Raw genomic sequence first — 12,365 nt, 5'->3', positions numbered from 1 at the left:
GTCTTTCCAATTTGGCTATACAACTGTGTGTATTCATCATCTTCTCATTTAGCATACTAAAGCAGAGTATTGCAATATAGGTTGCTGCAAATTAAGTTTTAGCAGCAGTAACAATAATGACACATTAGGCCCCAGTGAAATTTGAACTCATGACCCCTGGTTTACAAGACCAGTGCTCTAACCCCTGAGCTATAGAGCCACTTGGCTAAAATATTTTATACACATTTTGGTGTCTGGTTGAGGATGGAAATTGATATACAGCAAATTTCAAAACTTTTCTGGTAAATGTACTTTTTTCAATTACAATTGTTGTGTTTATGGTCATCTTAAGGTTCTTCAAGATTGCATCAAGACAGTCACATAAAATTGGCAAAGTAGTTGTAGTCATCTATAATGGACTAGGAATGTATTACTTTACTTCTTAACGAGCTGTAGGAGAGAGGCCAGGTTAACATAAAACAAAACATTTAATCCTCCTGCCTTATAAAGGAACACTTCAACTTTGGTTTTCATTATACTTTAGCACTAATATGACAATTAAAAATGTAGGCTTATGTATACTGTTTTCATTCTCTTGGTTCTATTTATTGTGATGTTGAATCCTTTTCAAATGGCCTATTCTGATATATATGCAATATCTATAATTGAGGCATACCTGGGAGACACTTTGAATCAAATTATTTCAATGCATTTTAAAATGAGCTGTTTTATGTTAGTGTGGTGTGTACATAATAGAGATCCAAAATTGGTCATACTTTCCATGGCTTTCCAAGTTTAGGATCCATAGGGTAGAATTATTTCAAAATGTTATAGCCGGACATCTTTATAGAGTTATTTGTAGTCATTAGTGGTCATTACCCTGAGTGTGCTTGCACGTGTAGAGTATATATGCTTACATGTTCAAATCAGCTTCAGTTATATCTATTGGCACCTATGTTCAAAATATTGGTATGAATTGCGCAAGATGAAATCTGCTCTATGCAATGCAATCTTGAAGAACCTTAAGATGACCATAAACACAACAATTGTAATTGAAAAAAGTACATTTACCAGAAAAGATTTGAAATTTGCTGTATATCAATTTCCATCCTCAACCAGACACCAAAATGTGTATAACATAACTTAACCAAGTGGCTCCATAGCTTTAAATGCTCTTTTTAAAGTTAAATAATTGGAAATCTCTTATATTTATTTTATAATGATGGTGAATAACCATGCTGGGAGTTTCAGTTTGAAGGAAATTGGTCCAATAAAAGAAAACACAAATGTTTTCAAATATGCTCTTGAAACCAGTCAATAGGTTAGACTGAATGCGATATGTGTCTTTCCAATTTGGCTATACAACTGTGTGTATTCATCATCTTCTCATTTAGCATACTAAAGCAGAGTATTGCAATATAGGTTGCTGCAAATTAAGTTTTAGCAGCAGTAACAATAATGACACATTAGGCCCCATTGAAATTTGAACTCATGACCCCTGGTTTACAAGACCAGTGCTCTAACCCCTGAGCTATGGAGCCACTTGGCTAAAATATTTTATACACATTTTGGTGTCTGGTTGAGGATGGAAATTGATATACAGCAAATTTCAAAACTTTTCTGGTAAATGTACTTTTTTCAATTACAATTGTTGTGTTTATGGTCATCTTAAGGTTCTTCAAGATTGCATCAAGACAGTCACATAAAATTGGCAAAGTAGTTGTAGTCATCTATAATGGACTAGGAATGTATTACTTTACTTCTTAACGAGCTGTAGGAGAGAGGCCAGGTTAACATAAAACAAAACATTTAATCCTCCTGCCTTATAAAGGAACACTTCAACTTTGGTTTTCATTATACTTTAGCACTAATATGACAATTAAAAATGTAGGCTTATGTATACTGTTTTCATTCTCTTGGTTCTATTTATTGTGATGTTGAATCCTTTTCAAATGGCCTATTCTGATATATATGCAATATCTATAATTGAGGCATACCTGGGAGACACTTTGAATCAAATTATTTCAATGCATTTTAAAATGAGCTGTTTTATGTTAGTGTGGTGTGTACATAATAGAGATCCAAAATTGGTGATACTTTCCATGGCTTTCCAAGTTTAGGATCCATAGGGTAGAATTATTTCAAAATGTTATAGCCGGACATCTTTATAGAGTTATTTGTAGTCATTAGTGGTCATTACCCTGAGTGTGCTTGCACGTGTAGAGTATATATGCTTACATGTTCAAATCAGCCTTCAGTTATATCTATTGGCACCTATGTTCAAAATATTGGTATCAATTGCACAAGATGAAATCTGCTCTATGCAATGCAATCTTGAAGAACCTTAAGATGACCATAAACACAACAATTGTAATTGAAAAAAGTACATTTACCAGAAAAGATTTGAAATTTGCTGTATATCAATTTCCATCCTCAACCAGACACCAAAATGTGTATAACATAACTTAACCAAGTGGCTCCATAGCTTTAAATGCTCTTTTTAAAGTTAAACAATTGGAAATCTCTTATATTTATTTGATAATGATGGTGAATAACCATGCTGGGAGTTTCAGTTTGAAGGAAAAAGGTCCAATAAAAGAAAACACAAATGTTTTCAAATATGCTCTTGAAACCAGTCAATAGGTTAGACTGAATGCGATATGTGTCTTTCCAATTTGGCTATACAAGTGTGTGTATTCATCATCTTCTCATTTAGCATACTAAAGCAGAGTATTGCAATATAGGTTGCTGCAACATAAGTTTTAGCAGCAGTAACAATAATGAGACATTAGGCCCCAGTGAGATTTGAACTCACGACCCCTGGTTTACAAGACCAGTGCTCTAACCCCTGAGCTATGGAGCCACTTGGTTAAGTTATTTTATACACATTTTGGTGTCTGGTTGAGGATGGAAATTGATATACAGCAAATTTCAAATCTTTTCTGGTAAATGTACTTTTTTCAATTACAATTGTTGTGTTTATGGTCATCTTAAGGTTCTTCAAGATTGCATCAAGACAGTCACATAAAATTGGCAAAGTAGTTGTAGTCATCTATAATGGACTAGGAATGTATTACTTTACTTCTTAACGAGCTGTAGGAGAGAGTCCAGGTTAACATAAAACAAAAGATTTTATCATCCTGCCTTATAAAGGAACACTTCAACTTTGGTTTTCATTATACTTTAGCACTAATATGACAATTAAAAATGTAGGCTTATGTATACTGTTTTCATTCTCTTGGTTCTATTTATTGTGATGTTGAATCCTTTTCAAATGGCCTATTCTGATATATATGCAATATCTATAATTGAGGCATACCTGGGAGACACTTTGAATCAAATTATTTAAATGCATTTTAAAATGAGCTGTTTTATGTTAGTGTGGTGTGTACATAATAGAGATCCAAAATTGGTCATATTTTCCATGGCTTTCCAACTTTAGGATCCATAGGGTAGAATTATTTCAAAATGTTATAGCCGGACATCTTTATAGAGTTATTTGTAGTCATTAGTGGTCATTACCCTGAGTGTGCTTGCACGTGTAGAGTATATATGCTTACATGTTCAAATCAGCTTCAGTTATATCTATTGGCACCTATGTTCATAATATTGGTATCAATTGCGCAAGATGAAATCTGCTCTATGCAATGCAATCTTGAAGAACCTTAAGATGACCATAAACACAACAATTGTAATTGAAAAAAGTACATTTACCAGAAAAGATTTGAAATTTGCTGTATATCAATTTCCATCCTCAACCAGACACCAAAATGTGTATAACATAACTTAACCAAGTGGCTCCATAGCTTTAAATGCTCTTTTTAAAGTTAAACAATTGGAAATCTCTTATATTTATTTTATAATGATGGTGAATAACCATGCTGGGAGTTTCAGTTTGAAGGAAATTGGTCCAATAAAAGAAAACACAAATGTTTTCAAATATGCTCTTGAAACCAGTCAATAGGTTAGACTGAATGCGATATGTGTCTTTCCAATTTGGCTATACAAGTGTGTGTATTCATCATCTTCTCATTTAGCATACTAAAAGGTTGCTGCAAATTAAGTTTTAGCAGCAGTAACAATAATGACACATTAGGCCCCAGTGAGATTTGAACTCACGACCCCTGGTTTACAAGACCAGTGCACTCACCCCTGAGCTATGGAGCCACTTGGTTAAGTTAATTTATACACATTTTGGTGTCTGGTTGAGGATGGAAATTGATATACAGCAAATTTCCAAACTTTTCTGGTAAATGTACTTTTATCAATTACAATTGTTGTGTTTATGGTCATCTTAAGGTTCTTCAAGATTGCATCAAGACAGTCACATAAAATTGGCAAAGTAGTTGTAGTCATCTATAATGGACTAGGAATGTATTACTTTACTTCTTAACGAGCTGTAGGAGAGAGGCCAGGTTAACATAAAACAAAACATTTAATCCTCCTGCCTTATAAAGGAACACTTCAACTTTGGTTTTCATTATACTTTAGCACTAATATGACAATTAAAAATGTAGGCTTATGTATACTGTTTTCATTCTCTTGGTTCTATTTATTGTGATGTTGAATCCTTTTCAAATGGCCTATTCTGATATATATGCAATATCTATAATTGAGGCATACCTGGGAGACACTTTGAATCAAATTATTTAAATGCATTTTAAAATGAGCTGTTTTATGTTAGTGTGGTGTGTACATAATAGAGATCCAAAATTGGTCATATTTTCCATGGCTTTCCAACTTTAGGATCCATAGGGTAGAATTATTTCAAAATGTTATAGCCGGACATCTTTATAGAGTTATTTGTAGTCATTAGTGGTCATTACCCTGAGTGTGCTTGCACGTGTAGAGTATATATGCTTACATGTTCAAATCAGCTTCAGTTATATCTATTGGCACCTATGTTCAAAATATTGGTATCAATTGCGCAAGATGAAATCTGCTCTATGCAATGCAATCTTGAAGAACCTTAAGATGACCATAAACACAACAATTGTAATTGAAAAAAGTACATTTACCAGAAAAGATTTGAAATTTGCTGTATATCAATTTCCATCCTCAACCAGACACCAAAATGTGTATAACATAACTTAACCAAGTGGCTCCATAGCTTTAAATGCTCTTTTTAAAGTTAAATAATTGGAAATCTCTTATATTTATTTTATAATGATGGTGAATAACCATGCTGGGAGTTTCAGTTTGAAGGAAATTGGTCCAATAAAAGAAAACACAAATGTTTTCAAATATGCTCTTGAAACCAGTCAATAGGTTAGACTGAATGCGATATGTGTCTTTCCAATTTGGCTATACAACTGTGTGTATTCATCATCTTCTCATTTAGCATACTAAAGCAGAGTATTGCAATATAGGTTGCTGCAAATTAAGTTTTAGCAGCAGTAACAATAATGACACATTAGGCCCCATTGAAATTTGAACTCATGACCCCTGGTTTACAAGACCAGTGCTCTAACCCCTGAGCTATGGAGCCACTTGGCTAAAATGTTTTATACACATTTTGGTGTCTGGTTGAGGATGGAAATTGATATACAGCAAATTTCAAAACTTTTCTGGTAAATGTACTTTTTTCAATTACAATTGTTGTGTTTATGGTCATCTTAAGGTTCTTCAAGATTGCATCAAGACAGTCACATAAAATTGGCAAAGTAGTTGTAGTTATCTATAATGGACTAGGAATGTATTACTTTACTTCTTAACGAGCTGTAGGAGAGAGGCCAGGTTAACATAAAACAAAACATTTAATCCTCCTGCCTTATAAAGGAACACTTCAACTTTGGTTTTCATTATACTTTAGCACTAATATGACAATTAAAAATGTAGGCTTATGTATACTGTTTTCATTCTCTTGGTTCTATTTATTGTGATGTTGAATCCTTTTCAAATGGCCTATTCTGATATATATGCAATATCTATAATTGAGGCATACCTGGGAGACACTTTGAATCAAATTATTTCAATGCATTTTAAAATGAGCTGTTTTATGTTAGTGTGGTGTGTACATAATAGAGATCCAAAATTGGTCATACTTTCCATGGCTTTCCAAGTTTAGGATCCATAGGGTAGAATTATTTCAAAATGTTATAGCCGGACATCTTTATAGAGTTATTTGTAGTCATTAGTGGTCATTACCCTGAGTGTGCTTGCACGTGTAGAGTATATATGCTTACATGTTCAAATCAGCTTCAGTTATATCTATTGGCACCTATGTTCAAAATATTGGTATGAATTGCGCAAGATGAAATCTGCTCTATGCAATGCAATCTTGAAGAACCTTAAGATGACCATAAACACAACAATTGTAATTGAAAAAAGTACATTTACCAGAAAAGATTTGAAATTTGCTGTATATCAATTTCCATCCTCAACCAGACACCAAAATGTGTATAACATAACTTAACCAAGTGGCTCCATAGCTTTAAATGCTCTTTTTAAAGTTAAATAATTGGAAATCTCTTATATTTATTTTATAATGATGGTGAATAACCATGCTGGGAGTTTCAGTTTGAAGGAAATTGGTCCAATAAAAGAAAACACAAATGTTTTCAAATATGCTCTTGAAACCAGTCAATAGGTTAGACTGAATGCGATATGTGTCTTTCCAATTTGGCTATACAACTGTGTGTATTCATCATCTTCTCATTTAGCATACTAAAGCAGAGTATTGCAATATAGGTTGCTGCAAATTAAGTTTTAGCAGCAGTAACAATAATGACACATTAGGCCCCATTGAAATTTGAACTCATGACCCCTGGTTTACAAGACCAGTGCTCTAACCCCTGAGCTATGGAGCCACTTGGCTAAAATATTTTATACACATTTTGGTGTCTGGTTGAGGATGGAAATTGATATACAGCAAATTTCAAAACTTTTCTGGTAAATGTACTTTTTTCAATTACAATTGTTGTGTTTATGGTCATCTTAAGGTTCTTCAAGATTGCATCAAGACAGTCACATAAAATTGGCAAAGTAGTTGTAGTCATCTATAATGGACTAGGAATGTATTACTTTACTTCTTAACGAGCTGTAGGAGAGAGGCCAGGTTAACATAAAACAAAACATTTAATCCTCCTGCCTTATAAAGGAACACTTCAACTTTGGTTTTCATTATACTTTAGCACTAATATGACAATTAAAAATGTAGGCTTATGTATACTGTTTTCATTCTCTTGGTTCTATTTATTGTGATGTTGAATCCTTTTCAAATGGCCTATTCTGATATATATGCAATATCTATAATTGAGGCATACCTGGGAGACACTTTGAATCAAATTATTTCAATGCATTTTAAAATGAGCTGTTTTATGTTAGTGTGGTGTGTACATAATAGAGATCCAAAATTGGTGATACTTTCCATGGCTTTCCAAGTTTAGGATCCATAGGGTAGAATTATTTCAAAATGTTATAGCCGGACATCTTTATAGAGTTATTTGTAGTCATTAGTGGTCATTACCCTGAGTGTGCTTGCACGTGTAGAGTATATATGCTTACATGTTCAAATCAGCCTTCAGTTATATCTATTGGCACCTATGTTCAAAATATTGGTATCAATTGCACAAGATGAAATCTGCTCTATGCAATGCAATCTTGAAGAACCTTAAGATGACCATAAACACAACAATTGTAATTGAAAAAAGTACATTTACCAGAAAAGATTTGAAATTTGATGTATATCAATTTCCATCCTCAACCAGACACCAAAATGTGTATAACATAACTTAACCAAGTGGCTCCATAGCTTTAAATGCTCTTTTTAAAGTTAAACAATTGGAAATCTCTTATATTTATTTGATAATGATGGTGAATAACCATGCTGGGAGTTTCAGTTTGAAGGAAATTGGTCCAATAAAAGAAAACACAAATGTTTTCAAATATGCTCTTTAAACCAGTCAATAGGTTAGACTGAATGCGATATGTGTCTTTCCAATTTGGCTATACAAGTGTGTGTATTCATCATCTTCTCATTTAGCATACTAAAGCAGAGTATTGCAATATAGGTTGCTGCAACATAAGTTTTAGCAGCAGTAACAATAATGAGACATTAGGCCCCAGTGAGATTTGAACTCACGACCCCTGGTTTACAAGACCACATAAAATTGGCAAAGTAGTTGTAGTCATCTATAATGGACTAGGAATGTATTACTTTACTTCTTAACGAGCTGTAGGAGAGAGGCCAGGTTAACATAAAACAAAACATTTAATCCTCCTGCCTTATAAAGGAACACTTCAACTTTGGTTTTCATTATACTTTAGCACTAATATGACAATTAAAAATGTAGGCTTATGTATACTGTTTTCATTCTCTTGGTTCTATTTATTGTGATGTTGAATCCTTTTCAAATGGCCTATTCTGATATATATGCAATATCTATAATTGAGGCATACCTGGGAGACACTTTGAATCAAATTATTTAAATGCATTTTAAAATGAGCTGTTTTATGTTAGTGTGGTGTGTACATAATAGAGATCCAAAATTGGTCATATTTTCCATGGCTTTCCAACTTTAGGATCCATAGGGTAGAATTATTTCAAAATGTTATAGCCGGACATCTTTATAGAGTTATTTGTAGTCATTAGTGGTCATTACCCTGAGTGTGCTTGCACGTGTAGAGTATATATGCTTACATGTTCAAATCAGCTTCAGTTATATCTATTGGCACCTATGTTCAAAATATTGGTATCAATTGCGCAAGATGAAATCTGCTCTATGCAATGCAATCTTGAAGAACCTTAAGATGACCATAAACACAACAATTGTAATTGAAAAAAGTACATTTACCAGAAAAGATTTGAAATTTGCTGTATATCAATTTCCATCCTCAACCAGACACCAAAATGTGTATAACATAACTTAACCAAGTGGCTCCATAGCTTTAAATGCTCTTTTTAAAGTTAAATAATTGGAAATCTCTTATATTTATTTTATAATGATGGTGAATAACCATGCTGGGAGTTTCAGTTTGAAGGAAATTGGTCCAATAAAAGAAAACACAAATGTTTTCAAATATGCTCTTGAAACCAGTCAATAGGTTAGACTGAATGCGATATGTGTCTTTCCAATTTGGCTATACAACTGTGTGTATTCATCATCTTCTCATTTAGCATACTAAAGCAGAGTATTGCAATATAGGTTGCTGCAAATTAAGTTTTAGCAGCAGTAACAATAATGACACATTAGGCCCCATTGAAATTTGAACTCATGACCCCTGGTTTACAAGACCAGTGCTCTAACCCCTGAGCTATGGAGCCACTTGGCTAAAATGTTTTATACACATTTTGGTGTCTGGTTGAGGATGGAAATTGATATACAGCAAATTTCAAAACTTTTCTGGTAAATGTACTTTTTTCAATTACAATTGTTGTGTTTATGGTCATCTTAAGGTTCTTCAAGATTGCATCAAGACAGTCACATAAAATTGGCAAAGTAGTTGTAGTTATCTATAATGGACTAGGAATGTATTACTTTACTTCTTAACGAGCTGTAGGAGAGAGGCCAGGTTAACATAAAACAAAACATTTAATCCTCCTGCCTTATAAAGGAACACTTCAACTTTGGTTTTCATTATACTTTAGCACTAATATGACAATTAAAAATGTAGGCTTATGTATACTGTTTTCATTCTCTTGGTTCTATTTATTGTGATGTTGAATCCTTTTCAAATGGCCTATTCTGATATATATGCAATATCTATAATTGAGGCATACCTGGGAGACACTTTGAATCAAATTATTTCAATGCATTTTAAAATGAGCTGTTTTATGTTAGTGTGGTGTGTACATAATAGAGATCCAAAATTGGTCATACTTTCCATGGCTTTCCAAGTTTAGGATCCATAGGGTAGAATTATTTCAAAATGTTATAGCCGGACATCTTTATAGAGTTATTTGTAGTCATTAGTGGTCATTACCCTGAGTGTGCTTGCACGTGTAGAGTATATATGCTTACATGTTCAAATCAGCTTCAGTTATATCTATTGGCACCTATGTTCAAAATATTGGTATGAATTGCGCAAGATGAAATCTGCTCTATGCAATGCAATCTTGAAGAACCTTAAGATGACCATAAACACAACAATTGTAATTGAAAAAAGTACATTTACCAGAAAAGATTTGAAATTTGCTGTATATCAATTTCCATCCTCAACCAGACACCAAAATGTGTATAACATAACTTAACCAAGTGGCTCCATAGCTTTAAATGCTCTTTTTAAAGTTAAATAATTGGAAATCTCTTATATTTATTTTATAATGATGGTGAATAACCATGCTGGGAGTTTCAGTTTGAAGGAAATTGGTCCAATAAAAGAAAACACAAATGTTTTCAAATATGCTCTTGAAACCAGTCAATAGGTTAGACTGAATGCGATATGTGTCTTTCCAATTTGGCTATACAACTGTGTGTATTCATCATCTTCTCATTTAGCATACTAAAGCAGAGTATTGCAATATAGGTTGCTGCAAATTAAGTTTTAGCAGCAGTAACAATAATGACACATTAGGCCCCATTGAAATTTGAACTCATGACCCCTGGTTTACAAGACCAGTGCTCTAACCCCTGAGCTATGGAGCCACTTGGCTAAAATATTTTATACACATTTTGGTGTCTGGTTGAGGATGGAAATTGATATACAGCAAATTTCAAAACTTTTCTGGTAAATGTACTTTTTTCAATTACAATTGTTGTGTTTATGGTCATCTTAAGGTTCTTCAAGATTGCATCAAGACAGTCACATAAAATTGGCAAAGTAGTTGTAGTCATCTATAATGGACTAGGAATGTATTACTTTACTTCTTAACGAGCTGTAGGAGAGAGGCCAGGTTAACATAAAACAAAACATTTAATCCTCCTGCCTTATAAAGGAACACTTCAACTTTGGTTTTCATTATACTTTAGCACTAATATGACAATTAAAAATGTAGGCTTATGTATACTGTTTTCATTCTCTTGGTTCTATTTATTGTGATGTTGAATCCTTTTCAAATGGCCTATTCTGATATATATGCAATATCTATAATTGAGGCATACCTGGGAGACACTTTGAATCAAATTATTTCAATGCATTTTAAAATGAGCTGTTTTATGTTAGTGTGGTGTGTACATAATAGAGATCCAAAATTGGTGATACTTTCCATGGCTTTCCAAGTTTAGGATCCATAGGGTAGAATTATTTCAAAATGTTATAGCCGGACATCTTTATAGAGTTATTTGTAGTCATTAGTGGTCATTACCCTGAGTGTGCTTGCACGTGTAGAGTATATATGCTTACATGTTCAAATCAGCCTTCAGTTATATCTATTGGCACCTATGTTCAAAATATTGGTATCAATTGCACAAGATGAAATCTGCTCTATGCAATGCAATCTTGAAGAACCTTAAGATGACCATAAACACAACAATTGTAATTGAAAAAAGTACATTTACCAGAAAAGATTTGAAATTTGATGTATATCAATTTCCATCCTCAACCAGACACCAAAATGTGTATAACATAACTTAACCAAGTGGCTCCATAGCTTTAAATGCTCTTTTTAAAGTTAAACAATTGGAAATCTCTTATATTTATTTGATAATGATGGTGAATAACCATGCTGGGAGTTTCAGTTTGAAGGAAATTGGTCCAATAAAAGAAAACACAAATGTTTTCAAATATGCTCTTTAAACCAGTCAATAGGTTAGACTGAATGCGATATGTGTCTTTCCAATTTGGCTATACAAGTGTGTGTATTCATCATCTTCTCATTTAGCATACTAAAGCAGAGTATTGCAATATAGGTTGCTGCAACATAAGTTTTAGCAGCAGTAACAATAATGAGACATTAGGCCCCAGTGAGATTTGAACTCACAACCCCTGGTTTACAAGACCAGTGCTCTAACCCCTGAGCTATGGAGCCACTTGGTTAAGTTATTTTATACACATTTTGGTGTCTGGTTGAGGATGGAAATTGATATACAGCAAATTTCAAATCTTTTCTGGTAAATGTACTTTTTTCAATTACAATTGTTGTGTTTATGGTCATCTTAAGGTTCTTCAAGATTGCATCAAGACAGTCACATAAAATTGGCAAAGTAGTTGTAGTCATCTATAATGGACTAGGAATGTATTACTTTACTTCTTAACGAGCTGTAGGAGAGAGTCCAGGTTAACATAAAACAAAAGATTTTATCATCCTGCCTTATAAAGGAACACTTCAACTTTGGTTTTCATTATACTTTAGCACTAATATGACAATTAAAAATGTAGGCTTATGTATACTGTTTTCATTCTCTTGGTTCTATTTATTGTGATGTTGAATCCTTTTCAAATGGCCTATTCTGATATATATGCAATATCTATAATTGAGGCATACCTGGGAGACACTTTGAATCAAA

General features: G+C 33.2%; 9 non-coding genes across 9 annotated transcripts; all 9 read right to left on the bottom strand.

The window, feature by feature from the left end:
• Positions 1–126: 126 nt before the first annotated feature.
• Positions 127–199, bottom strand: TRNAT-UGU (transfer RNA threonine (anticodon UGU)). Its single transcript has one exon. It is a non-coding gene; the product is annotated as a tRNA-Thr (tRNA).
• A 1,248-nt stretch (positions 200–1,447) lies between these two features.
• On the bottom strand, positions 1,448–1,520 carry TRNAT-UGU (transfer RNA threonine (anticodon UGU)). The gene has a single exon. It is a non-coding gene; the product is annotated as a tRNA-Thr (tRNA).
• A 1,249-nt stretch (positions 1,521–2,769) lies between these two features.
• TRNAT-UGU (transfer RNA threonine (anticodon UGU)) lies at positions 2,770–2,842 on the bottom strand. Its single transcript has one exon. It is a non-coding gene; the product is annotated as a tRNA-Thr (tRNA).
• A 1,231-nt stretch (positions 2,843–4,073) lies between these two features.
• On the bottom strand, positions 4,074–4,146 carry TRNAT-UGU (transfer RNA threonine (anticodon UGU)). The gene has a single exon. It is a non-coding gene; the product is annotated as a tRNA-Thr (tRNA).
• A 1,248-nt stretch (positions 4,147–5,394) lies between these two features.
• TRNAT-UGU (transfer RNA threonine (anticodon UGU)) lies at positions 5,395–5,467 on the bottom strand. Its single transcript has one exon. It is a non-coding gene; the product is annotated as a tRNA-Thr (tRNA).
• A 1,248-nt stretch (positions 5,468–6,715) lies between these two features.
• Positions 6,716–6,788, bottom strand: TRNAT-UGU (transfer RNA threonine (anticodon UGU)). Its single transcript has one exon. It is a non-coding gene; the product is annotated as a tRNA-Thr (tRNA).
• Positions 6,789–9,171: 2,383 nt separating this feature from the next.
• Positions 9,172–9,244, bottom strand: TRNAT-UGU (transfer RNA threonine (anticodon UGU)). Its single transcript has one exon. It is a non-coding gene; the product is annotated as a tRNA-Thr (tRNA).
• A 1,248-nt stretch (positions 9,245–10,492) lies between these two features.
• Positions 10,493–10,565, bottom strand: TRNAT-UGU (transfer RNA threonine (anticodon UGU)). The gene has a single exon. It is a non-coding gene; the product is annotated as a tRNA-Thr (tRNA).
• Positions 10,566–11,814: 1,249 nt separating this feature from the next.
• Positions 11,815–11,887, bottom strand: TRNAT-UGU (transfer RNA threonine (anticodon UGU)). Its single transcript has one exon. It is a non-coding gene; the product is annotated as a tRNA-Thr (tRNA).
• Between the last annotated feature and the right edge of the window lie 478 nt (positions 11,888–12,365).

The sequence above is a fragment of the Taudactylus pleione genome, unplaced genomic scaffold (assembly GCF_031769625.1).
Source record: "Taudactylus pleione unplaced genomic scaffold, aTauple2 ptg000117l, whole genome shotgun sequence".
NCBI lineage: Eukaryota > Metazoa > Chordata > Amphibia > Anura > Myobatrachidae > Taudactylus > Taudactylus pleione.
This window is presented reverse-complemented; position numbering and strand designations above follow the sequence as displayed.